This window comes from Struthio camelus, chromosome 3 (genome assembly GCF_040807025.1).
Source record: "Struthio camelus isolate bStrCam1 chromosome 3, bStrCam1.hap1, whole genome shotgun sequence".
Classification (NCBI taxonomy): Eukaryota; Metazoa; Chordata; class Aves; order Struthioniformes; family Struthionidae; genus Struthio; species Struthio camelus.
Genome location: NC_090944.1, coordinates 17,416,817 through 17,441,442, shown reverse-complemented (window position 1 = coordinate 17,441,442; position 24,626 = coordinate 17,416,817). Strand labels below are relative to the sequence as shown.

Here is a 24,626-nt window from a genome sequence, read left to right as displayed (position 1 = left end):
AACCATTCCTAAGATACCTTCTATTCCTAATTTCTATGACTTAATGATGCTTTCTCACTGTATCTCAATAACTTGTTTCACCTCCCTCTACCTTCCCTTCTTCCGCCCAGTTTTTTAAAAATGTTGTTCTCAATTTTTATTAAACTTTGTAGATGTGATGTGCTTTTAGTGACTTTCATTATCAGCCCAATAAATGCCACATGATTCACACTGTCTATCTTAAGTCTGACTATTCTGCCTTTTGGGCACCATGTTTTTCAACTGATCTTTTAAGAGTACAGCATTACTCCTCTCTATTGCAGTCTATATGCCTCCCCGGTAATATTCAAACACTAACACCTTGATTCTTTTCAGTGGAGAATGAACATTATTTGGAGGAAGAAAATAAAAGGAGGAGAAGAATAGAAATGTGTGTATGAGGTGATCACTCAGGGCAGAGAAGGAAGAATAGAGAAAGGTTAGAAGACAGAAGAAAGTAAATCTTTAGCAGGAGTATAGTATTGCACTAGAGAGGCTATATTAATTTTGGACCTGAGATGGTAATTCCATGTGACATTGCAGTGAATCATGTAGAGAGGCCAGCTTGAATTTCTTCTGGCTCAGAGATCTATGCACTACACTTCATTACAATGTAAGGCAATATAGATGTGTTTAAGAGAGCATGGCTTGGTTAGGCTACTAAAACAAAGGCTGAAAGGGACATGATTGATTCTTATAAGCAAACTCTGGCGAATAAACAGCAGGGAAGGGAAAGAATTTTTTAAGGTAGAGGATCATGTCAGTAGAAGAACAAATAGTTTTGGATCACCAAAGAGTAAACTGAAGATGGAATTTAGATGATGTTTTCTAATCATTAAGAAGAAGGGTGATGCAACAACTTTCTTATGGCAGTATTATGGATTTAAAAAAAAAATCAAAGAAAGAACAAAAGCCTCCTAACTCTATTTTTGTTTTCTTGCTTCAAAACTTCTGTATTTTGGGTCAAGTTTATAGTTCTTGACTCAGAACAGAAAGCTCTCCTCCTTTTGTCTTGATGCAAATAAGACAGCAAATAAATACTCACTGTTTATGCCTTTTTCCATCTTTTGGGACAGAAGATCATCCTGACATCAGAAGGACAATTTTTAAGAATTTGTGATATGCATACAGGAGATAAATAAGAAGGCTTATGACAGAAATATATGGAAGGACTGATGCAGAGAAGGCACACTGAGGCTGAATATTATAACCTTCAGTGACCAAGTGGAGAGAATTTTCCAGAGAACCTTTACTGCAAAATATAACTTCAAGGCTGCCAAGTGATTAACACCTTCAGGTCACAGTCAACAGATGTTTTGCCAATTCATGGGGTAGAGGAAAAGAAGGATGGATCAGAATGTTTCATGTTAGCATTTCCACAAAAAGTTGAATTTTTCAGTCTGGTTTTAAAAGGAGATGTGGTATGTGAGACTTAGGAGGAACTTAAGGGCCACATACACTCCTTCAAAGCAATAAATGTAATCTCTCTTACTAGAAACATTATATAAACATTGTATTATCAATTATTATAACAATAATCTCTTCTGTCAAATATCTCTGATAAAGACTACCAGAAAGAAAAAGAGAGAGCAGTAGAGAATGAGTCATTCTAAAGATCAGCTTAATTACCTTGTATGATGAAAAATGAGTTCTATTATTTTCAGAAAATAAAAAAAACTTGAGAGGACCTTTAAAAATAGGAGAATCACAGTTCTTCTAATTCGTAACTCAAACATTTTCTGCACTGTTTGTCCACTACTTGAGAAGAAATGTATCTAAAGAGATACATGGATCTTATATACAGGGAAGTCTTTTATTTTCTTGAAAGTTCCTCCACTTGCACTCCCTGATGTTGATATACAAGAAGTAAAAAGAAAGGAAATTCTTAAGGCAAATCAAACTTTGCACAAGCCGTGACTGTTCTCACAGCAGTATTTTGTTTCGCTGAGGACAGTAAAGCTCTAAAGCCTTTATGAAATTTGAGAACTTGCACTGCGGAGAGAGTAGAAAAAGCAGTGTCCTAGACTTGGCAACAGACTCTGTGGGTCAGTGTTAATGGTGTATGGGTATAAACAGCTGGGCCATTCTCCATCTCCCTTCTGAGACTCCTCACTTTATCTTTTTTCTAGGATAAACAGTGCTCCTGTGACAATTCAGTCACAATATTTTTCCCATCACACATGTCATATTTGGGTTTGATTTTAGATCAGCTAAGTTGAGCAATGATGTATCTTAGAGTGGGGCAAAGGAGCAGCAGTCCTTATCAAGCCTTCTTGATTACATCATTACTTTCCCGACTTGCCCTTAATTCAAGCCCTGTTTTAGTTTCAGATAACTTCCTGGGTTTCTGCCTCTGTCTTATTCTGTAGGGCTGTTTCTATGGCAGGTCATAACTTGGGTCATTACATTTCCCTCTGGGCAGTAGCGGACGCTTTCTTCTATTTGTCTTATTCAACTGCTGTGAAGTCTGCCCATGGGTAGCAAGACGTTATTACTTTCTGTCCCCTAGTGCTTTTTTTTCCCTCCTTCGGCTCTACCATGCCCGAGTGTGCTGCTAAGTTATCAGAACTCCTGCTTCACTGATTTCATTTAGAAGCCTTTTGTGTGTGTATCTTTGCCGGAGCAGCCACAGCATTATTCCCTGTCCTACGCTGACTGTAATCCTTTATATTAGTGGTCCACTCTCTTTTCAGCTCTCTGCTGCCTGACCCTTGCCTTGAGCTCTGTATATTTCTGGTAAATGTGCATGATCTATGTGCAAAAATTAGGTTAATGCTGACTATTTTTTGTAGTATGCATTTCCCGCTCCTTCCTATCCATCTAATAGATTTTCCAATTAAAAGGGACCTTACTGGCCATTTTAGCTGACCCTGCATAACATGGCTAAAGCAAGCTGCAGAGCATGGCAGGATGGTGCACTGACAACAGCACATCTTTTTTGTCCTTCAGCTCTAGGGAGAGACACTGCTGAGTGTTAAGTACACATACATGCAAATGTTCATGGGAACTGTTACTTTGTCACTTGAAAAAAGGTCATGCAGCATTTCAAAGGCACTTGGGAATGGGTGTGCACTAAAAAGTTAATATTGATGAATAGGATGAGGTATGATATGGTCTCTCTTCTGAACACCCACTGATTACTTTCATACGTGAGCAAAGTCTTTACAGGACAACTTTGCTGCAGAGCAAGGAGGTCTGAAATAGGATGTCCCATAGTGACATCCATGCAATAACTCTTGAGCTATTCACACTAGCTCAAAAAATGCAGCAGCCGAGGCGCATTGGCATGTTGCATGCCTATTTGCTTTGTCTTTCAGTACCTATCCATGCCACCATGTATGGCAAGTGATGTCCTAAAATATGTACTCTGACTGATATCTATTTGCCCCTGAAGGTAAGGTCAGAGCTGATCAAGTATAGATTTGACTTGTGAGTGACCTCAGACAAGCATATATTTATTTCCATCCCACATAGGTTACCTGTTCAAGCAAATATCCAGAGTGATAAAAAAAATGTCAATTTATATGTAAATATCAGTGCATTAAGCACTCAGGTGTTTAGGCTTCTACCAAACTGGCAACAAAGCCTGGGGTGTTACAAGGTTTGAGTCCCCTTACAGAAAGGAACAACTTTTTTTGGGCAGTAGAAAAAATGATCTGCAGCTTGTGCTGAGGCCTTACCAAATTTACTTGTTCAAAATCCAGACCTGAAAAAGCACTAGACTGACTGAAAAATCCAGATACTACTTTTAATTCAGTTTTCATTCTAGGATTAACTGTGGAGGAGGGACAAGTTTTGCCTTCTGGCATTTGAGCCTACAAGTTCTATACTTTTCCACATAGAGTTCATGGGGTTTTTTGTTTTTGTTTTTGTTTTTTTTTTTTGGTAAAGCTTCTTCAAGTATTCAATTATCTCTGAAAGAAACACAAATTACTTTGGCAGTTGGAAAGGTTAAACTTAAAATAAATCTTTGGAACAAAATAAGATGGAGTAAAAAAAAAAATAACAAATCTTGATTATTTTTCATAGAGGGTACATCTTGGGAGGCAATCCATGGGTGACTCTCAGGAATTCCTTGCTAAGATTCAGAGACTGTCAGAAAGGCAGACAAACCAGAAGCCAGGAATTTCAGCTTTAGAGACACTTCTAAAGAGACAGAATTCTTATGAAAATGCATGAAATTATCACTCTTGCAGTATATATATATAGGTATCTGGAATACATCAGGGCATCTGTTTCTGGATGTATATCGTCTTCAGAGATCTCATTGAAGTTTGTCTCTTTTTCTATACTTTAGAGGTGCTCTTTATAATAGGATGTGGAGGACTGTAACTACGTAGCCATACTACCAGCTTTCAAGGGCTGAGACCCTTTGTGGGGGAGTGAAGATGCTATATGTAAAATAATACACACTAGGTGCAACAGGATATCTTTATGATGGTATCTGAACTTGACTGCAAGCAGTTAAATCTGTGTGAATAGATGTATTTATACATTAGTACCAAGATAACCCATGGTCTAGGATGTACCAAATGCCCTACCAGCAGGGAAACCTCTCCATGATTCTCTTCAGGCTGATAGGGTTTTTTCTGTTCATGCTTGTGATGAGGATGGAAAGGATTGCTTATATTTTAAAGATGCTGGATTAGGGGAGAAGAGGGGATTCAGTGCACTGTCAGCAACAGATGGAGATCTGTCTGTAGAGGAAAGGGATGTAAAAACAACAGCAAGTGGAGAGTCTGCTTCTGTCATCCATGTACAGAGACAACAAGTGAATGGAAAGTACCAGAGCCTCTTGAGAAAAATTGTTAGATAAAAGGAAATGTTAACTGAGACCTTAGTTACCATTATCTTTCACTTTATATAGTATGTCTCTTGGGCATATATATATTACTTTTGGGGGAGAGTTTTTTGTATTTAATCAGTTTAAAATGAGATTTTTGAGGTTTCCGGAATAATATATTTTACAATCCCTAACATAGGTATTTCATTACTTTCATTACTTGTACTGTAGTTAAGACCCTGAAGATTGATGGGACTGGACTATGGTGTGCAAGAATACAGACACAGCGGCTGTAAAAGGAGCTTCAGGCTGCTCACTCCGTAACTGTGATGTCCATATCAAGCAAAGCAGTGTACACCACATTTAGAATTAAATCCCTTTAAGCAAGATCATGGCAGAGGTGGGGGCGGGGGGAACTTCGACCTTAAAGAAGTCTACTGAAAATGTATATTGCACCCGTTTAAGTGGACAGAATGGAGTAACTACAGCCAATATTTTTCCCGAGCTAGAGCACTATAAATCAGCATAAATTTCCTATAGCACAGTAACTTGCCGTAATTTTTGAACAGCTAGTAGAATAATTAATTGTCAGTTTGTTAAGAAGAGAGTTGCAGCGAATTAAAGTCTAAGTAATAACTTTACAGTTCACTGAGGCTGAGGTTCATGAAGGATCTGCTGTACTTCAGGATCTCGGTGGGGTAAATGTGTGAGTTTGAAAAACAGTTTAATCCTATTTGATTGTGTCTATGTAGACAAAGCGAAAATGTTTGTATTTTGAAGAATGAATTCAAATGCTTCATAGACATTCAGACCTCAGTATTTTGCTCAGACAGTTCTTCCCTCTCGTAGACATACCTTTTATTTTATTTTATTTTATTTTTATTTCAATTGTTGAAAAAGTAGTTTTTTTTTCTCTGAGATACGAAGACAATTCATTTTCGCTGTTGATTTTTACTTTATTTTGGAGGTATTTGAAGTGTGTGTTTCAAGAAGAAAGGTGTAAGGGGATTTTTTTACTCCCCTTGGCCACTACTTTTAGCAAACATATCCTTTTATATTTTTCAGACTGACATGCTCTGACAAGATGCCCCATTCTTTTCAGCCATTAGATTTCTTTGTGGGCAGTGGCAAAGTTGAAGGGAATCTATATTTCTGAGATCTTTAGAAGTCATAAGAAAGTATCAAGGAAAGAAGAAACGTTGCAAGATGGTGTTGGATCGATTAAGAACAGTTCATTCCTGGGGTCACACCCTGCCATTCCCTATTGCTACTCCTTTATATTTTTGATACTATGCTGTGATGGACAATATTCATTCACCTTAATTCTAAATACAGTTTTTCTTTCTTTAATAATTTAAAATATTTTTTTTAAATGATCAGCTAGGTATGGTAGTATATTTTATGTATTAGACTGTGTTTTTTAAAGGCTGTAATCCTTATTTAGACAGTGTCTTGAGGTGAGAGAAATCTACTGTGCTATTGTGCTTAGTATATAAGAATTAGAAAGAAGAAGCAGAGTAGGAACCAAAATTGCATATGGCTGTATTTTCTTAACAGATTTTTTTGAAAAGTAAACAAATGATGTGAATGACTGAAAGCAGAAAAGCTTTAAATTTTTTTAAAAATGTATTTTCTGGAAATACCCTAGAAATTGAATAACAAGTCATAACTTTTCTAGAAAACACTTGCAAGACAACTAAATATTACCAGCCTAGGAGCTACTGCCAGCTTCAGGTAGACTCTGGCTTGTGTCTACAAACTCTCAGAAATTATCTCCATCTTGTGATCTTAGACAAATCTCAGAAAGGCAAACGACCATGATGGCTGTACATGGAATGGCAACACTGCGGGAGCAAATGGATTTACTGGGGATGTTTTTCCTTCCTGCTTGCACTACCAGAATAGCTTTAGAAACAAAAGGCATTTTTTCACAGGGCAGTTTGCAAGCCAGCTCTGAGAGAGCTCAGTCCAATGCTGGAGGATGCTTGGCGGTGTCCAAGTGGAGCTCAGGGCTGCCTGGGCTGTTCGTGGAGAAGCAAGGAGAGCAACCTAGACTGATCACTGTAAATAAGAGTGGGACTGAAACATGCTGAAACATGGGAGTCCGCATCTGAGCTCTCTTTGCACAGAGCAGGAGGCACTTCCACTTCATCCTTCCCTAGAACAAACATTTAGCAGAGGTCAAATGAAAGGCATACTTTCCTCTATTAATCATAAAAAGAGTCATCATACATAGCTTAGACAAAGATGTTCATATTGCAGAAGCTGTTTAAAGGCAGAAGAGATATATCCTACCCTATGTTGAACTTAATACCCAGGCTAATTTGGGTTTCTCTGCAGTTCTGCATTAGAATAATTAGCTCTATGCTCAGTGTAACTGAGAAATAAACCAGTGAGAAGATCTGAAAACCCCAATTAGGTTTTCAGCTTTTCCATCCTCCCTCTACAGAGAGTAACTCGGTTGTAATCATGTTTATGATTGAATAGGTACTTCACAGTCTTATGAATTAAATTATTTACCACTTTAAAAATATCAGCAGACAAATCTCGAGTTTTAAATGTTGACACTTCTCTTTGGAAAGCAGGAAGGAAGAGATCGGGAGGATATCACAGTGCCAATTAATGAGGCCAGGCCTTCAAGTAGAACATTCATTAGGTTATGTGGTAGTCTCTGCAAGCTGCTTGGGAATGCAGTCCAAAGCATATTTAACTGCAGAGAATTACTCTCCAAAACTTTGAGAGTGACTGGAGGAAAAGGAAAATTAAATGATAGAAATTCAGCACTTTTAAACAGCCTCTCCCCTTCTCTTTGTAGAATAATAGAGCGTCTGAAACTAGCACAGTAGCTTTAGGGTCAGGATGAGTTTTGACCTCTGTCGAGTTTCCCACCTTATTAGCAGAGCAAAAGGCGTAGAGAAAAAGGACGTTAATGAAAGGATGGCCTTTCATTACATGGTTTCCACTATTACAAACAAATGACTAATAACCTTATCTTGCCCTCTGTTTATCATATTGTGCAGAAAAGTAAAGGAGTAAAGGATGTAAAAAGAGTATGAGAAAGATACATGAAAGCAGTGATGGGAAGAAATCAGTGCACTCCTTTATTTTCTGAATTCTACATCTGGGAAAAATATTCCTATTGGATAAATTCCTAATCCCCATTGGCCAAATATGAACCATAGAAAGATTTTTCCTTTAGAAAGTATATGATATTTCAAGTTATTGGAAGTATTTCACTATATCTTGCCGGGAATTTAAGGCCAGAAGGGACAGGACATGAAATAAATGTATACCTGTGCTGAACTCAGTAACCTCAGTTATAAGCTAAAGCATTTAAATCTCAGTAGACATAAATATGGAAGTGCCATAGGTAGAGATCAGGTGAAACTGAAATACCAACAATGCCGGAGGGCAATGCAATGGCAGAGCATCAACTGGGTAAAATATATCTAGATGAGCTTACAAGGAGAATGATATCCTACACAATGAATCCCAACCAATCTCGCCTAAGGGAAATTCCTTACTAAAACAAAATCTGGAATTATTTGATCATAGGTGTGTGAGTAAGAGACAGCACCCAAGCATAAGAAAAAATACTATTACCACTCTGTTAGAGTATGATCTATGCGATCAGTGTTTCACTTCTATCTGTTAAACATTTTTGAGGGGAAAACTTGTATATATAATAGACATATACATACATACACACATACATATTTACATGTGTGTGTGTGTATGTGAATATATGTAGGTATATATATATCGTATAGACTATATCAGGCCAAGTTCTTGTGCAGGAAGAACAACGGAAAAGAGACATTCAGTCTCATGCCACACAAACCTCACTGCAGTGAGACTCCTCAGGACTATGAGTTTGTTTCATCTGAGCTTCCTTTTATGAGAAAGAGGGAACTAAAATATTAATCAAGTCTGAATCAGACTTCATTCATTAACTGCTGTCTTTTGCTTCTGAAGTGGTGAGATGGGTGGGAAGAGGGATGTGGAACAAAACAGTAAAGGATGGTAAAACTTTACTCAGTGTCATTGCTGTGTCAGGGTAGAGACCCCGACCCCGGTACAAAGCCCTGCCCAGCAAGAGCAGTGTTGATACCAGCAGTGTTGTTTAGCTGGAGGAACATGACTCTCACTCCATCCTGAGAGCCAGGATGTGCCAACTGCATTATGATAAAACTGTATTACTTTTCAGGGCCTCCTACTGCTTCCAGCCTGAGACAACGATGACGCCAGCAAAGGCAGTAACAAAGGTGGGTGAGTATACGGGTCTTCCGGAGGAGAGGACATGGCTAGCCGATTAGCAGGTTGTAGGGATTAAGGCAGTATAAATTCATGGCAGGGGTTAATGCTTCAAGCCGTTAATGATTTTGTTACCATTTTTTCATCTGCTTTATCAATTACTGCTACAGGCCAATATTAATAACTTAATGTGAACTTGTTGAATTATGATCCCTTAACTTAGCAAGAGAGAAAAGAGTGATATCTTATCTCTAGGGCACAAATCCCTTCTTTCGTTAAGCTTGTTTCCTGGTCAGTCTAGCAGTCTCTCTTTGATTTTTTATCTGCTTGAGACTTATTTATTAATGTAGCGTGGTCCAGGAGGAGGCTTTTTATGTGTGGTTTAAGAAGATATATTCAGCAAATAGGGTTGGTGTCCACATGCAGTTCAGCATCCTCTATGGATGACCTACAAAAGGAAGGAGGTCTGATAGTAATAATTAAATACCACCCTTCTGCTGCTTACGTACCTGGTTTCCTTATAGCATTTCAGAGATCGTTTTGTTTGGTTGCCTCCAGTTAATTCAGATCTCTGCTTCGGTTTCTTTGTAGAAATATTTTTATCAATATTTTCTTGTCAGGGAACGTACATTATTGACAGAGTTCCTAGTGAAAATATAAATGATCGTATAATTGGTGCATGAAGGAAACAGACACACCTTCTGGCTAGATTCAGTTGAGAGGAAAAATTGCTCCTGAACAGTGCTGGTACAAAACCAGCCAACAACAGAGTCTTACTGCCCCTAAATGTTTGGCATGGAATTTTTCACAGCCGTTCCCCATAATCAATCAATTTATCAATTAATCATCACACTTTGGATGGATTTAGATCAATTTGACCAGTTTTATGTGAAACTTGGAGGTTTTGGCATTTAAGGACTTTGTCCAAGCTTGTTTTCCTTTCAATTTGGGAGAGAGAAGATCCTGAAAGTGTTTCTTAGGTTGGAAGAAACCCAAAATATCAAAGCAAAACCTAACTGACACTGATAAAAGTCCTTCTTTTGTGTAGAACCTAAACAAAACCCCTTGTATTTCATCTAGTTTGTTCAAAATTCTGCCTATATCCTTTCCTGGCACCTGAAGTTACTTAAATCTCAATCCAAGTTTGTGAAAAGGCTGGTGAACTTCAGCAAACATGTCCTCAGCTTAGGGTTCATAGCAGAGTCAATTTTCTGCACTCCTGAAATATGACAGTGAAAGAAAATATTCTGACCTTTGCTTTATTTATTAAAAAGATCAGTCATTGTTCTAATTTTTTTAATGTAGTATTGAGAGAAAAAACTTTCCTAATCAGATTCTAGGTCATGTGTTTTCTCTCCTGAACATGGCAAAATGTTTATTTCTCTTCTGCTTAGCTGCAGAGTCTTTCAAGTAGCTACAGGAGGATATCAGCCTACTAGCAATGCTTCATTCACTTGGACTTAAAGGATTTTTATTTTTTAACACACTATACATGCATTTATTCCTTTGTATGCATATCCCAAACTGAATGTTACTTAAAATAGATAACACGATGAATGTGGAACACAGTGAGATGAGCATCTTCTGTGTTCATCCAGCCGTTGTACTTCATCCCCATGATAAATGCAATTAGCATCTTAGGTTAACAATTATAAAGTGCTTGGGATCCCTCAAGATAAAAAGCGTAATGTAGAAAAAACTATCATTGCTGATAATGTGGGCTTCCTGAACAGTTGCTCTACATCACCAATAATATATAGGAAAAAATATTCTGAAATTTGGCATAGTGCAGGAATTAATTAGCTTTCAAAATCAATTTCTGGCCAAGGAGAACACTTGGGGGTTCCAGGCAGGACCACTCACTAGAGACTGGCAAAGAAGCTCCCTATATACTTAATTGGAAGCACTTTGCCAACTCATTGCTGTTTGCCCATTATGCTCAGGTTGAAAAAATGGAGCAGGAAAGCTGTCAAAACACAAACACTTTTATATTTGAGGCAATCACTTTATTTTAGAGTGAGGCTAGTCAGGGGGAAAGAGTTGGTGACCCCACAACAAAAAAAACAGCTAACAGGACCATGCCTAATTGTTTCTTCTCCCCTATCCCTCCAGTAGTGCGTCTCACTCAGCATGTCACTTTGGAGAATATTGCAGTTTATTTAAAAAAAAAAAGAAGTCAAAGTAGGGAGTCTGTTTATAGTACGTAGGGATTTTTTTTCTATTCCTTAAGCTCTAGCCTACTATGTGAAGTGGTCTATTCACAGTTGGTATTTGAATTAGCAGGAAACTCAGAAGATATAGGAGTCTGCTCAAGATATGATACACTGGGGGGGTTGACTTGGGCAATTTCCATTAATGCTAATGGAAATGATGCTCATAAATCACCCACACATCAGTGGGGAAATAGATACTTTAGTCTATCAAATGCTTAATGTTCCAGTATCACAAACTTAAATGTGATCTCTTAATATTTGAAGAGTTACTTGTTTTTCTTAAGGAATATACAGAAAATGGGTATTTGTTCACTAATTCTCAGTTTGATGTAGTTTCTATTGGAAGGTAGGATGTGTTGTTTGTTTTGTTGTGTTTTGTTTTTTGTAACAAAACTTGAAAGGTCATGCCAAGAACTCCACTGAAAGCCTGGAGGACTGGCTGTATCTGTACCAGTAAATGAAAGAGTGCTAGCAAGCATTTCCAAACATGGCAATTCAATTGTGTGCGCTGTTAAATCGTGGCAAGGGTGTCTGGCATGCTGTAGGCCTGTGTCAACCAGCACTCTGCCACATGATTTGTGGACTTGTTTTGGGTTAGTTAGCATGAGCTGAGGACTGTTCTGAGACAGTTGTCTGGGTGCAACCATTTCATCCTGAAGGACAAGAGAGCTTAATAATATGGACTCAGGCTATTCCAAGACAGCTGAACAATCCAGAGCAAGGTTACTTTTACTAACACAGATTTAATGTCTTTGTCTATTGTTTTGTAAGGTAATAGGTGTGATCTGTACAGCAAGGCTCAGGATTGCTGGTATTTATCAGCTTTGCAAGGTGGGTGGCATTCAGTTGCCATTAATTGCATGTTTTCATTTGAGAGCCATTTACAGAGGCTTAAAGAGCCTTTCTGGAATAAATGTAAGTAGGAATAAAGCAATAGTTCTTACAGGCTCTCGGCTGTGCTGAATCTCCTTCCTCAATCCCTAAAATGAACAATTAGTGATAAATGTGATGAATAAATTAAGTGTGTACTTTTCTGTTAGGTATAGGACAGAGCAAAGCAATTTATTTCAAGCCCTCACCTAAGAGGCACAGAAGGACAAAATTCTACATAACCGACGTGGATAGAAAATCTTTCCTTTAAATAAGTTTTCTGAATTTGTGTTCAGGATCAACCATAAGGCAGCATTCATTATTTTTATACACCAGGAGTAATGGTTACTTTCAAATCATTGACCAAGAAATAAAAGGTTCTGTGTTGGTCCAAAAAGTCATTTATTCTCTACATTGCCCATTTTTACAAAACAAATATTTAGCCCTCTGTTTCAATCCCGCCCTCCCTTTTAAACTGTGGGAAAGTACTTGGCTACCTGTGATGGTGTGGGCAGTTGTGGTTTCATACTCATGGGAATCCAGACGGTGTTGCTGGAACATTTATTTGTTAATGCTTTACTCTCAACAGGGACCAAATATTTAAAGTTTGTGACCTGCTTTGTCTCCAGCAGCCTGAGGCTTTTAATTTTAATTTATTATTATTTTTTTTTATACACATACTGCAGCAAAAGAAAACACACTTCAAAATAGTTTTTTTTTTTCCCTCTTCTTTTTTCCCCTCCGTAGTTCTTCTAAAGGTTAGGTTTGACAATAGGAATGTAGTCACAGATACTCTAGGCAACAAATGAGAAATGTTCTTTTGTGACCTTAATGTTGGCAAGTGATAATAACCAGTGAACCATGAAATACTGCTGCAATATTGTTCATGACTTTTCTGTTTTCTAAGATTAATTTTATGTTCTGAAATGGAGTGACAATCATTTATTATTCTGTTTTACATAGCTTCCACTGGGAAGGAAATATGAAAAGCTTAATTTTCTAGTCCACTTGCAGCAGTGTTCCTAGTGAAGAATCAGATATATGTTTAAATATTCCTTGTTTAATGTATACAATATAATCCTTTTGTTTAGGCTTAGTCAGAAATATCTGGATAGAGCTGGCTAATGCTGAAAAGCGGAAATTACTTTTCTCTCCTAGGGGTTAAATAGTTATAGTACTAATTATTAATACACTACGGGTGTGAACTTTGAAAGAATATTTAATTTTGAGCTACTGTTTTCTGAGAACATATTATACTTTCCTAATGAAACATTTTCCCTTTTCTCCAAACCACAGTCTCTTTCAAATGCAGCAAACAGGAATTTAGCTACCAAAAACTTTTTGCTACCAGCAAATTCTACTCTACATATAGATTAGAATAGCGTTTTCATCAGAGAAAGCATATATAGTTCTCATATCAAACCTCATTCACCTTTCCATGTACACCATTATCTTTTCTTCCATAGGTTATTGGTAAGCAAACAATTTCAGGGCTTGATAGTGCAAGTCTGACATATCTTGAGTAGCACTTACCCATATCGATGCTTCTGTTGACTTCAGTAATATTGCTGCTCTGAGATACATCAGGTGAGTAAAGCTAGGAAAAAGAAAAGCCTTTAATTTCAAGGTTAAACGGATAGGGGAATGTAGACAGCAACATTTTTAAAGTCAGTGCTTTTTTTCTTCAAAATACATGTATGGTTAAGCATTAAGATATAATTGCATTACTTGGCTTGATTCTCTGAGGAGCTGAATACCCATTATTTTCATTAGCATTAAATTTCTCATTAAGGTTCTTCAAGAAGCTAAGCAATGGCCAGGGCTCCATTCCGAATGCAATGGGTATCCCTTCTTCTGGAAGAATTAAACAGTTCTCAAATCTGAGCGCATGAAATTACACGTTGGATCTTTGTTTAGTCATCTCAGTTAAAGGAGCCTGATTTTGAGAGTATGCTGGATGGATTCAATGGGAAATGTACATATTCAGCACTTCTGAACATCAGACCACAGCTAGTAGAATCGCTTAAATGCAGGATCAGGTGCCTGGCATTAACAACTGTTGGCAGAAAAATACTGATCTATGTATACTGTGAGTTAGAAATCAAAGACAGGGGACCATGATGCACATATCTGGAGCACTATAAGCCTAATGTCTCTAGCACTGCCTGGTATTAATTGGAAGATCAAACAGTCACTGGTAATTCTGGAGTTTTAAATAAATGGATTTTAAAAAATCTTCTGTGATAATATTCTGATTAAGTACCCGAAACTCCAGCCACTGTGCACTGTAGCAGGACTCAGGTTCCAGCTGTTCGCACATTGCAGGCTATTGTTTCCTGGTTTAATGATAATCCCTATCCATAGTGTTCTGATTAGGTGATTGTTAAAAGCAAGAGTAAAATATTAGGTTCACTACTATTAGTTAACAACGTCTCAGCTGTAAGGAATTAGATACGGTGCTACTGCCACTAGATGTGCAATAAACAGTGTTTGTGTTAAAAGTCAGAGATTACTTGTATTCAAGACAGCTCTGCTCATTGTAACTCTACCTGAGAAGCCTTTTTGACGATTCATGGCAAAGCCCAAGGTAAGACTAAATATAAAGTGAGCATCCTAGTGGGATTTAAAATAAATAGAAGATAAAGGACCCTTCTTTTATCTACTGAAATGGCCATAACTTGAAGTGGATAATTTACTGAATCACATTTCGTTTCCTTTTAATATAGTACATGACATAAAAGCAAGATTAGGTGCTGGGATCCAGAAGCAATGAGAGAGAAGTTTTTGGGTGCTCAGCAGATATTTATACAACTTTTAAAAACATGTTACATTCAAGGAAATTCAAAAAAAGACTAGATGCTGTAATTCAGAAACCAGTTTTATGGAATGATCAAAGACTTCCAGGCTTCAGGCTGACAAAAGGAAGAGATATTCATTTGCAAGAGCTGCCTTTGGTAAGAAAAAGCACCTTGTGCAATTTTGCATATGCAAATCCCCCCACTGCCAAACCAACACTGTTCCAGAACATCTAAAATCCAAAAGAGTTTTGATCCTCAGACCTAAAGTCTGGTAGGGCAACTCAGAAAGGAAATAAGAGGTTAGTTTTAAGACACCTTTGTGTTATCCTGTTTCACAGAACTTCTGTACTGTGGAGGTTCAAACAAATCATGGATTGTGCAATCATAACATGCAGTGGTTTTATCTAAACTCAATTTTCACTGTGTAACCCACTGAATCTCCCTAGAGGAACTACAAACAGAAGTGAATGACCAGTACTTTCCACATGGAAAACAGAGAAGTTTGCTCCACAATCAGCTAAAAATTGGCATAGATAGAAGCACCATGCACAGGACAATTTTTGTGCGGAGAGATTTTGGTAAGAAAGAGAAATTAATCAAAAACAAGGGGAGTGTGAGCTTGTCTATCCACATTTTGCCATGCCTACTAACTAAGATGATGTACTCCCGTATTTCTGTATTTCAGAACAGTTCAGCTTGAAGTTAAGCTCGCAGCTGTTCAGGCTGGGATACAAGCAAAGAGGAGATAGTTGTTACAAGGGAAAATCTTAGGGCTACTAGGGTAATGAAGGGACTGGAGCATCTCTCCTATGAAGAGAGGCTGAGGGAGCTGGGTCTGGTCAGCCCAGAGGAGAGAAGACTGAGGGGGATCTGATCAATGTGTACAAGTATGTGAAGGGAGGGTGTCAAGAGGATGGGGCCAAACTCTTCACTGTGGTGCCCAGTGACAGGACAAGAGGCAATAGGCACAAACTGAAACACAGGCAGTTCCATCTGAACCTGAAAAAAAACTTCTTCTTTCCTGTGAGGGTAACAGAGCACTGGCACAGGTTGCCCAGAGAGGTGGTGGAGTCTCCTTCCCTGGAGATATTCAAAACCTGCCTGGACACAGTTCTGGGCAATATGCTCTAGAGGACCCTGGCTGAGCAGGGGGGTTGGACTAGATGATCTCCAGAGGTCCCTTCCAACCTCAGCCATTTTGTGATCTATGATTTTGTGAAATCTCAGGTTAAAGTCAAACAAAGGTTTTGGATCAAAATCTCCACTGTCTGCAGTGTTAAAGTGCACACTCAAATGCCTGTAGTCCTCCTAAGCTGTGTTCTAGGGCCTATGTCCTTTTGGGGGGGATGGATCTAGCTCTTAAGTTGTTGAACCATTTGGACACTTTGCAACTTTCATCCTACAGTTTTATATAATAGCCACTCCCATCCATTATTCTTTAAGTCACAGATTTCAATAGGAATTTTGGACATATAATAGTGTACAATAGCAATCTTCAGTTCCTGGAAATTTTCAAAATATGTAGATAGCATTTGAGTGCACATGGATAGCAAATAACAAGATCCTGCGTAAGTGTATCAAAGAAAAAACAGTACTTTTATTTATTTGAAAATCCATTTCTTTGTTTGCTTGAACAACCAGCTCTGTACTGTTAATTTTCTGTACGAAAACTCTGCCCCCAGCAAATAAGAGATGAAGACTAATTGAAGGATTGATTTCCTTCTCCAATATGAATGATTCATACAGATTTTTCCTGATTATAGAGAGGTTGTGCCTAGACATGAAAAAAAAGTAAAATAAAATCAGGAAATTATTGCATTTCCCCTGCTGGGTATCACTTTTTTTTTCCTTTTTCTTCTAGGAAGCAAGTTATATTTTGCTGGAAATAAACAAATTTCTCTGAGTGGCAAACGTAACTTGTTTGTCACTACAGAGGGCACAGCTGAAGGTCAGGGCAGAAACTCTACTTACTGTGACACATTTTCATGAGCTGGATCATCTTTCTGTGATTGACAAAGCTGACACTTGCAAGAAAGGGAACGAAGGTGAAAGGGTTAGCAGATTTCCTCATGCTTCTGGGAAGGGAGAGAAAGGTAAAAGAAAGACTGATAGTAAGGCCCTCTAAGTATGAATTGATATTTAAAAAAAAAAAAAAAAAAACTGGCTAAGTGTCAGAATCCAAGGTTGAACCCTTAGAGGGGCAGGTAGAGGAAGAGATTCTTTCCAATGGGCTCTAATTAGCTGCTCCTCTAGCGGTTTTCTCTACCCCTGCTGGTGTTCAGGGCCTTTGTTTTTTAACAGAAATGCAAGGGAATTTAAGGAGGTGCGTGGTATCTGAGAATGAAGGAGAGGAATTTTTACCATTAAAATAAATATATGGAGGGGGGAAATTATATTCAGGTTCCGCTAAAACGAAACAGTCCAGACTAAGACTTGCAGCAGAGTGAAATGAACCTCCAGTGCATCTTGAAATCATCAAAGACTGACTTAAAACATCAATTTTGTTGTCTTTCTTTGATTTCACAATGAAGCTCTTTCATTTCTCCTACTTTTGATTCATCTACCTGCCCTAAAGTTTTCTTCATGTTCTCCTCCTAGACAAACATCCCTTTCTATAGTGGGCCAATGAGAATCAGTAAACATCTGTTTAGACATCAGCAGTGTTTTCATATGCCAGTTGTATATGCAAACTAGAGAAATATGATCTAGAATAAACTACTAAATGTTTGATGCAAAGCCGGTTGGAAAACTGTAGTCACAGAGCAAGTGTCAGTGTCTTATTTGCAGAAGACACCAAGGTGGGAGAAGGACCACGTACACTGAGGAACAGAATTAGAATGCAAAATAATCTTGACACCTTTGGGAAATGCTGTGATAAAACAACATGTTTCAATAAGGACACGTGCACTATTTTACACTTAGACAGGAATAATCCATAACACAAATTCAGAGTAAGAAACAACTAAGCAAGGAGAAATTCTGGCAGAAAAAGATTTGCGAATCATAAAATGAGTGCAAGTCAGCAACATCATGTTATTCTGAGAGAGAAAAGCATCATACTGAGATGTATAAAGGAGAGCATAGCCCATATTACTATTAGATAACCTTTCAGCTGTTTTCTGCATTTGTTGGGCTTGGAGTGGAATTTTAGAATTGATCTTGGCCACCTCATTTTAAGAGGTGTGCATGGTTGGAGATAGTCTAGAGGAAAATTTGTGAGAATGACTGAAGGTTTTGGAAACAGGACATACATAGAAGATACATAGAATATTGAATGAACTGTGATTGTTTAACTGAGAAGAGACTAGTGGAGGCAGGATAACAGTTTTTTAACAAATTATGAAAGAGGATTTTTTTTTCTGATTTCATGGTGAATAAGATAATAAGTATAAATTGCAATCAATGAGTTTGGGTTAGACATTGGGACAAACTTTCTAATAGTAAGAACAGAGAAATACAGGGCTATGACACTTCAGCTGCAGGAGACATACAAGTATCTATTAGGAACTGAAGAGGTATAGCTTACTATGCTTTAGGGTAGGGGTATGGACTAGATGATTATTTGAACCCCTCCTCAGCTGTATTTACTAGGATTCACTTCAGATTCCTTCTTTCCAAGATCTTATCTGTTGAGATTCAGCAGTTACAGCCCCTTTTACCATGAGCATCTATTCTAAAAAGTGTGTGACCTTACCGACCACTATTGCTCCTTCCAAACCTCTTCTCTGAGGACAGAGAGCTGCATCATCTCCCAAGGCTGCTGGTCCCATCACTGTCCTGTCAATTTCCTTCCCATTATGACTTCCATAAACAACCTTAGTTGCTTCCAGCTGTAAGCTGTTGGTTTTTTTAAGGATATCAAGGAAGAAGAGCTGTGTGGTATTGCAGGGGAAGGTGGCTGTTGATTTTTCTCCCTGGCATCTTATTCTGTAGGCGTCATTATTTGGGTGACTTTTCCTATTGATTCTTGAGTTCTATATGTGAAATTGTCTGGAAGAGGGGAGATTATAAACATTGATGTTTGGGGGCTGTTTCTGAGGTCATCATGGTAGGATAGGACAAGGATTCAGGATGAAGAATGAAATGATTCACAACATCTATATCCATTCCACACCATAAATGGGTTTTAAAGCCTCACAAACATTTTCTGCTCCTATAGCTCCTATAGGTTGAACTCAGCCTATACACCCCTTTGACTATAGCAAGGTTTGAATCAGTGCCAGTGTACTTTTCAGTTTGATTCCTTTCTACACTATCCTCTAGTTTTTCTTGTTATTCTCAGCTCATTTTTTGTCACTGTTATTTATCATTATTTATGAGCCCTAAGAAACAGCAATTTCAGCAAAATAAGACTAACTTCTAAGACTAGGAGCTGGCTGTCTGGTAGAAATTCAGTTGGGAAATATGCTTCTACTGCTGTTTACCAATCCCAAACTCATCCTGTAAATCTTAATAAGGTCTCAAATCTGGCAAGGAGGGATACCCATGGGAGAGCTTTAATGATTTGACAGTACTAAACGTGTGTAGAGGACAAGCAGGATGCTTTGTCTCTAGACTTGTAAAATGTGAAGTGTTACTGAGTTCTGGCAAGTTACACATTTTACATACTATAAATAAGGATAACAAGGCAATGAAAACAGAGGCGGAGAATCTGAAAACTCTTTATTAACAAGACAAATATTTCTTTGCACCATTAATCCAAAATTTCACAAAATGACACTAGAGCTGGGAATTTACAAGTCAGACAATTGCAATAAGGAAGTGAAAGGTCAGGACTTATTTGACATATTTACTTACTTTTGGTTTTGTGGGGACAAGAATCCACTTTAATAGGAAGAAAGACCTTCAGAGTTGCTAGTACATCAGAGATTAGATGTCTCTTTCTCCACTTGTCAACTTACTTTCTCAAACAACATATATAACAATATAATCCACGTGCTTCCCTGGTGAATCATACCTTTTTATTACATCTTTTTTTTTGGAATGATTTGATAAGGACCTTGTTTTGTCATCATTTAGTCTTTTCATCAAGATAGAGTTATGCATATTTCTCAGACAGCTTCTCTTTGCAGCTCTGCTTCCTCATTGCAATTGTGATAGCCATAAAATAGAATTTTCTAAAATTGGAGAACAAGCTGATATGCTTCATCCAGCAGAGCTGCAGGCTATTTTTCATGATTGCACATACATTGTGTTGATTATGATGAAGCCAAAGGATTTTTAAATAGGAAAAAAAAAAAAGGAAACAATAGTCTTGCCAATAGGAGATTGTGGAAGCTCCTGAAAGAGATTAAAGATGAAGGTTTCTTAGGAAATTGTTATTGTTCTGAGTTATACTGAGGTAGGTGAGTATTTTCCCTCTTTTTACTGAGCAATTGCTCTGGTATTATTTTCTCTTCTCTTAAGTTTGTTGATAATATTTTTGTATCACAAAGTATATAACAATTTGATGTGTATGACAGTATTTTTGTATGTGCAAATTATTTAGTAAAGAAAAAATACTGCGTTGGAACTACTGCAACACTGGCTTATTAAACAGCATCTGCCATTCAGAGATCTCCTATTATAAGGGCTCAATAAGATAGGAACATGTACATCAGTGTATAAAGAGAGAAACTCAGGTACAGAAGATGTACATCAAGCAAACTAGAGGCAGAATAAACAAAAAAATAGACATGTTGTGGCTTTCAAGACAGGGACATATATATTTGTTAAAAGGGTAGATGCATTTGTTTGCACTTTGTTTCTTTCTGGATTATCATTAAAAGCGATTTGTGCAGATTCCTACAAACAATTGTGGAGCTGCTGTTCCCTGTGGTCTTTACGTTGGTAGAGGTTTGGTCTAGAGGTTTGTATCCAGGTTGACAGCAAGCTTCAACATGGGCTGTGCATCCTTATTTCTTAGGGTTCAGAGAAGAATATTGTTACCGACCAGAATTCAGCTCCCATGTTTGCCACTGATTTCTTATATCATCCTAGCTTGCGTGTTTTGCACTTAGCATTTAGCAAAAAAAAGTTTCCCATTGCCTCTGGCCCTCAACAGAACACGACACGATACCAGCGGTGGGTGCCGCAGAGGAAAAACCCAAAGAAGCTGGGAAGCTTGAATTTATAGTAACAATGTTTAAAGTAGATCTCATTTATAAGGAATAACTCAAACATTAATATGAATTAACTTTTAAAGTGATTCCATTAAACTGCATTAAATTCCATAGTTAACATGTTTATTGAAAATAAAAATGGTCTTAGTTTGAGTTAGTTCCCTGCCAAAGTGAAATTAAATAAATAGAAATAAGTCCACTTTTATTCTTCCTGAAAGTGTTCACAAATACTCTTCAGCTAATCCGCTTTCAAGTCACACTTTTAGTTAAGTCAGGTTCATTTTCCTGATTGCCCCTATTTAGATAGGTCTTTGGAAATGGGCTCCACTTGCAAAGCGCAGGTTAGGATGTGAATGTAAATTAGTGAACTCTAAGCCTACTATTGGGATCCTGCCTGGGTCAGGCCAATGCAGCTTTGCCCAGTTAACCTCTTTTACCCTTCAGCAGCAATGCCTTTAACATCATTTTACTGTTATTAATGCTGCCCCTTTCTGTAACTTTTCAAGCGAAGAGACATTGGGCTCTTCTGAGGTAAAGCCCAGCATTGGCTAATAGCAGGGCTAGTGGCACTGCTGCTGAGGAAAATAGTAGTGACAGCAAGAAACATGGATAAAATTGGCACTGAGACTCTAACATAGTAAAGATCAGTTTCCAGAGAAAATTACTCCCTTGTGTAAGCTGGCAGCGAGACCATTGGGGAGATCCTGCCACCCTTTATCCCCCTCGTGGCAAGAGAAACCAGGGAGTTTTATTCCCCCTTCTTGGGGGAAGTTGTTACTCCGCCTGTCCCGTTTCCAACCTAGCATTTCAAATCTTTGTTTTCATTGCACTTGCCACTTCCTGTAAATTCACGTTATCAATGATAGCACCACCTCCTTCTCTCACAAGCATACCTGTACTTTCTGCTGGGTAAAGGCTCACTCGGGGGCGGGGTGAGGGCTGTCCTGAATCTATTAGGCAGGTTGCTTCTTAACCTGCACTCAGTCCCTGCTCAACATTTGTTTCTAGTGTAATTCTGCATTGTGTCAATGATAGAGTTTTCTGAGAGAAGGGGAGACAGTCTGATGTAGTCTTAATGCAAAGAAGATGCAGCCCTGGGACACGTGTGAGAGAGGAGAACTGAGGTTGGTTGTATGAGGAATAGCATGGGGAAGGGCAAGAAGACTCGTAAGAATCCAGCCTTGTTTGAGAGGAGAAAGCTGTGTGGCACAAGGGAATTTTGTGTCTCCTCTGAGAACTAGAGAGTGGGGCACTGCTGCTGTGGGTCTAAGGAATTTCTAATTTTTTCTTCAAAAAGGCATTTTGATTCATGTTTCTGACTGGCAAGAAATCGGGTTGAAAAAGGGAACAGACCTGTTCCGACCAAACTGTTGGAGCAGTTCTTTCCTTGGTTAATGGGAACTGAGCTCAGCAACTGAGGAGACTTCTTCCAGTCGTAAGTTCTGCTTAACTGCAACTAGTTGCTCAGACCGAGTGTTGACTTCACAAACAGGCCAGCTGAATCATGTGCTATCAGTGCCCATTTCTCCTCATTTAAGTATATAAGGAATTTAGGATGACTAGTTCACACGTAGGCACCTACAGTGCAGGATGAGGTGACTCACACTATGATTAACTTCAGAGAGTTGGCAAGATCCAGCCAATTCAGACACTTATGCTGAACACAAGAATAGCAATGATGACTCCTGTGTGATCACACATGTGCATAGGTTTAAGCATGTGTTTCGTCATTACCTGCATGATTAGAGTCCTTTGAGGCTAAAACCATGGGAGAGCCCTTGTGGTGCATCTGTATGATGTTGTATGACATCTTGTGAATGTACCACCTTTGGGCTCCACTGGTGCAGGATTCCTTGAGCTCTGTTTGGTAATAGATACAGACCAGACCTACAGTGTCACCATTAATACTGCTATTCCTTTGTGTTAATGTTATTCTAGACAAGTATCAAACACTATTCTATGATGAATATCTTTATTTATCTTGACATGCCCAATTCATGCTTATAAATCTGAAAAAATAATGTGGAACTGTGTTAGATTTGAGGTTATTATGAGCTGAATGTGAGAAGTTTGTGGTGGAGATGAGATTCTTAACAGTTTATAATTATTAATTAGTTCCTGTTCCGATGACCTAGAAGCTGAATCTTTTAAAAATAAATCACTGTAATTTATTGTTGTAGCTAAGTGTTGTCACATGGAGCTGATACATTTTGATGCTAATAGTAAAATAAATGTCATTCTATCTCATAACGCAAAACACAATAAGACTCTAAAAACCTGTCAAAATATCCTTTTATTCCAGTAATATACGTACTGCTTTCAGTGAGAAAATGAATGTGGTTTGGTCTCTGGAGCCTACAGCATGGCCTAGTCAAGTTGACTGAGATACATAAATAGTGTGGGTACATAAATGGAAGCGGAGATATAGATGCATTACCTGCATGTTCTCGGGGGCAATGTAGCTGGGTTTAACACTGATCTTTTAAAAATATTTTCTTAGGCAACATTCTGATTTCATGCATTTTATTCAGCTCTTTGGTGAATTTACTATTAAATTTCACATTTCCTTTCATATAGTCTCTGAATTCCAGCTTGTCTTGCCATCCATTATATGCTGGTATGAAGGCAAGTTCACTTCTGCTGTTACTCTTTGCTTTACTGGATCTAGCCCTCTGAATTTCACATTCAATTACAAGAGTAGAAGTTGATTTAAAGAATAGGTGGACAAAAAGCTACATCATTAATGCATGGATAAAAAGAAGATGTAAAAGAAAGCTAAAGATAATCTTAAGAAGTTTTCTTAGATAAAATGTCATAAACTATAGTTGAAATTGCACCATAAATTTATTCTATAAGAAAGCCAATAAAGGTTTCTTTTTGAACTGGAAAATTACAAAGAAGCTTCCTGGTATTTCATACTTTTAGTGGTTCAACCTTGAGAGATTTGAAAGCAAGATTTGGATAGAAGCACCAGCTTTTTTTAATAAGTTCTGAAATGCAGGATGATCTTGTGCATGTTACTAAATCATCAGTTTTTAGTGTAGCTTCTGTTCTGGCTCTGTCATATATTTCCTCCACAGAAGTCATTTAATATCTTGCAGCTTCTGTTTTTCTTCTGTAGGAAAGAGACAAAACTTCTCAGGTCTTCCCCTTTCTTGTAAGTCTCAGTTATTTATGTTGTAAACTTTTAAAGCAAGGAATATCTCTGACTATCAGTTTTATAATCTGTAACACCTACCTGTGGTAGAGCTTAGAGATGCTTCCACAACATTTAAAATAGCGATGGAAATGAGAAGAGGTTAATTCAACAATGCGAGCTTTTTCTGAAGCAACAGTTCCTGGAATCTCATGATTCAACCTGTGCGTGATGTAAACATAATGATTTAATTATTGTGTGAAGCAGAGTATATGTGCACGTGCCTATTAAATTAAGAATATGTATTTGTGAGTTTCTACTTCTTACAGGGAAAACCCAGAAATGTGATTTATGTTTCCCCAAAAGGCTCAAAAATCAGAAGGAATTTTAATTAACTCCCCACATATCATTTTCAGGCCTCATGAATTTAAAGCACATCTCAGTAGGCACCTG

At 38.0% G+C, this 24,626-nt stretch overlaps 2 long non-coding RNA genes across 2 annotated transcripts in view; one reads left to right on the top strand and one right to left on the bottom strand.

Moving 5' to 3' along the window:
- Nucleotides 1-24,626, top strand: part of LOC104151918 (uncharacterized) — a 65,907-nt gene that overhangs the window by 27,772 nt on the left and 13,509 nt on the right. The window contains exon 3 of the long non-coding RNA XR_695885.2: nt 9,009-9,066. This is a non-coding gene — a long non-coding RNA (uncharacterized lncRNA). The remainder of the gene's footprint in view (nt 1-9,008; nt 9,067-24,626) is intronic.
- The window catches only part of LOC104151921 (uncharacterized), a 34,435-nt gene continuing 33,354 nt past the window's right edge, over nt 23,546-24,626 (bottom strand). Inside the window, exons 6-7 of the long non-coding RNA XR_695888.2 lie at nt 24,276-24,395; nt 23,546-24,152 (exon numbers count right to left, since the gene is read on the bottom strand). This is a non-coding gene — a long non-coding RNA (uncharacterized lncRNA). The remainder of the gene's footprint in view (nt 24,153-24,275; nt 24,396-24,626) is intronic.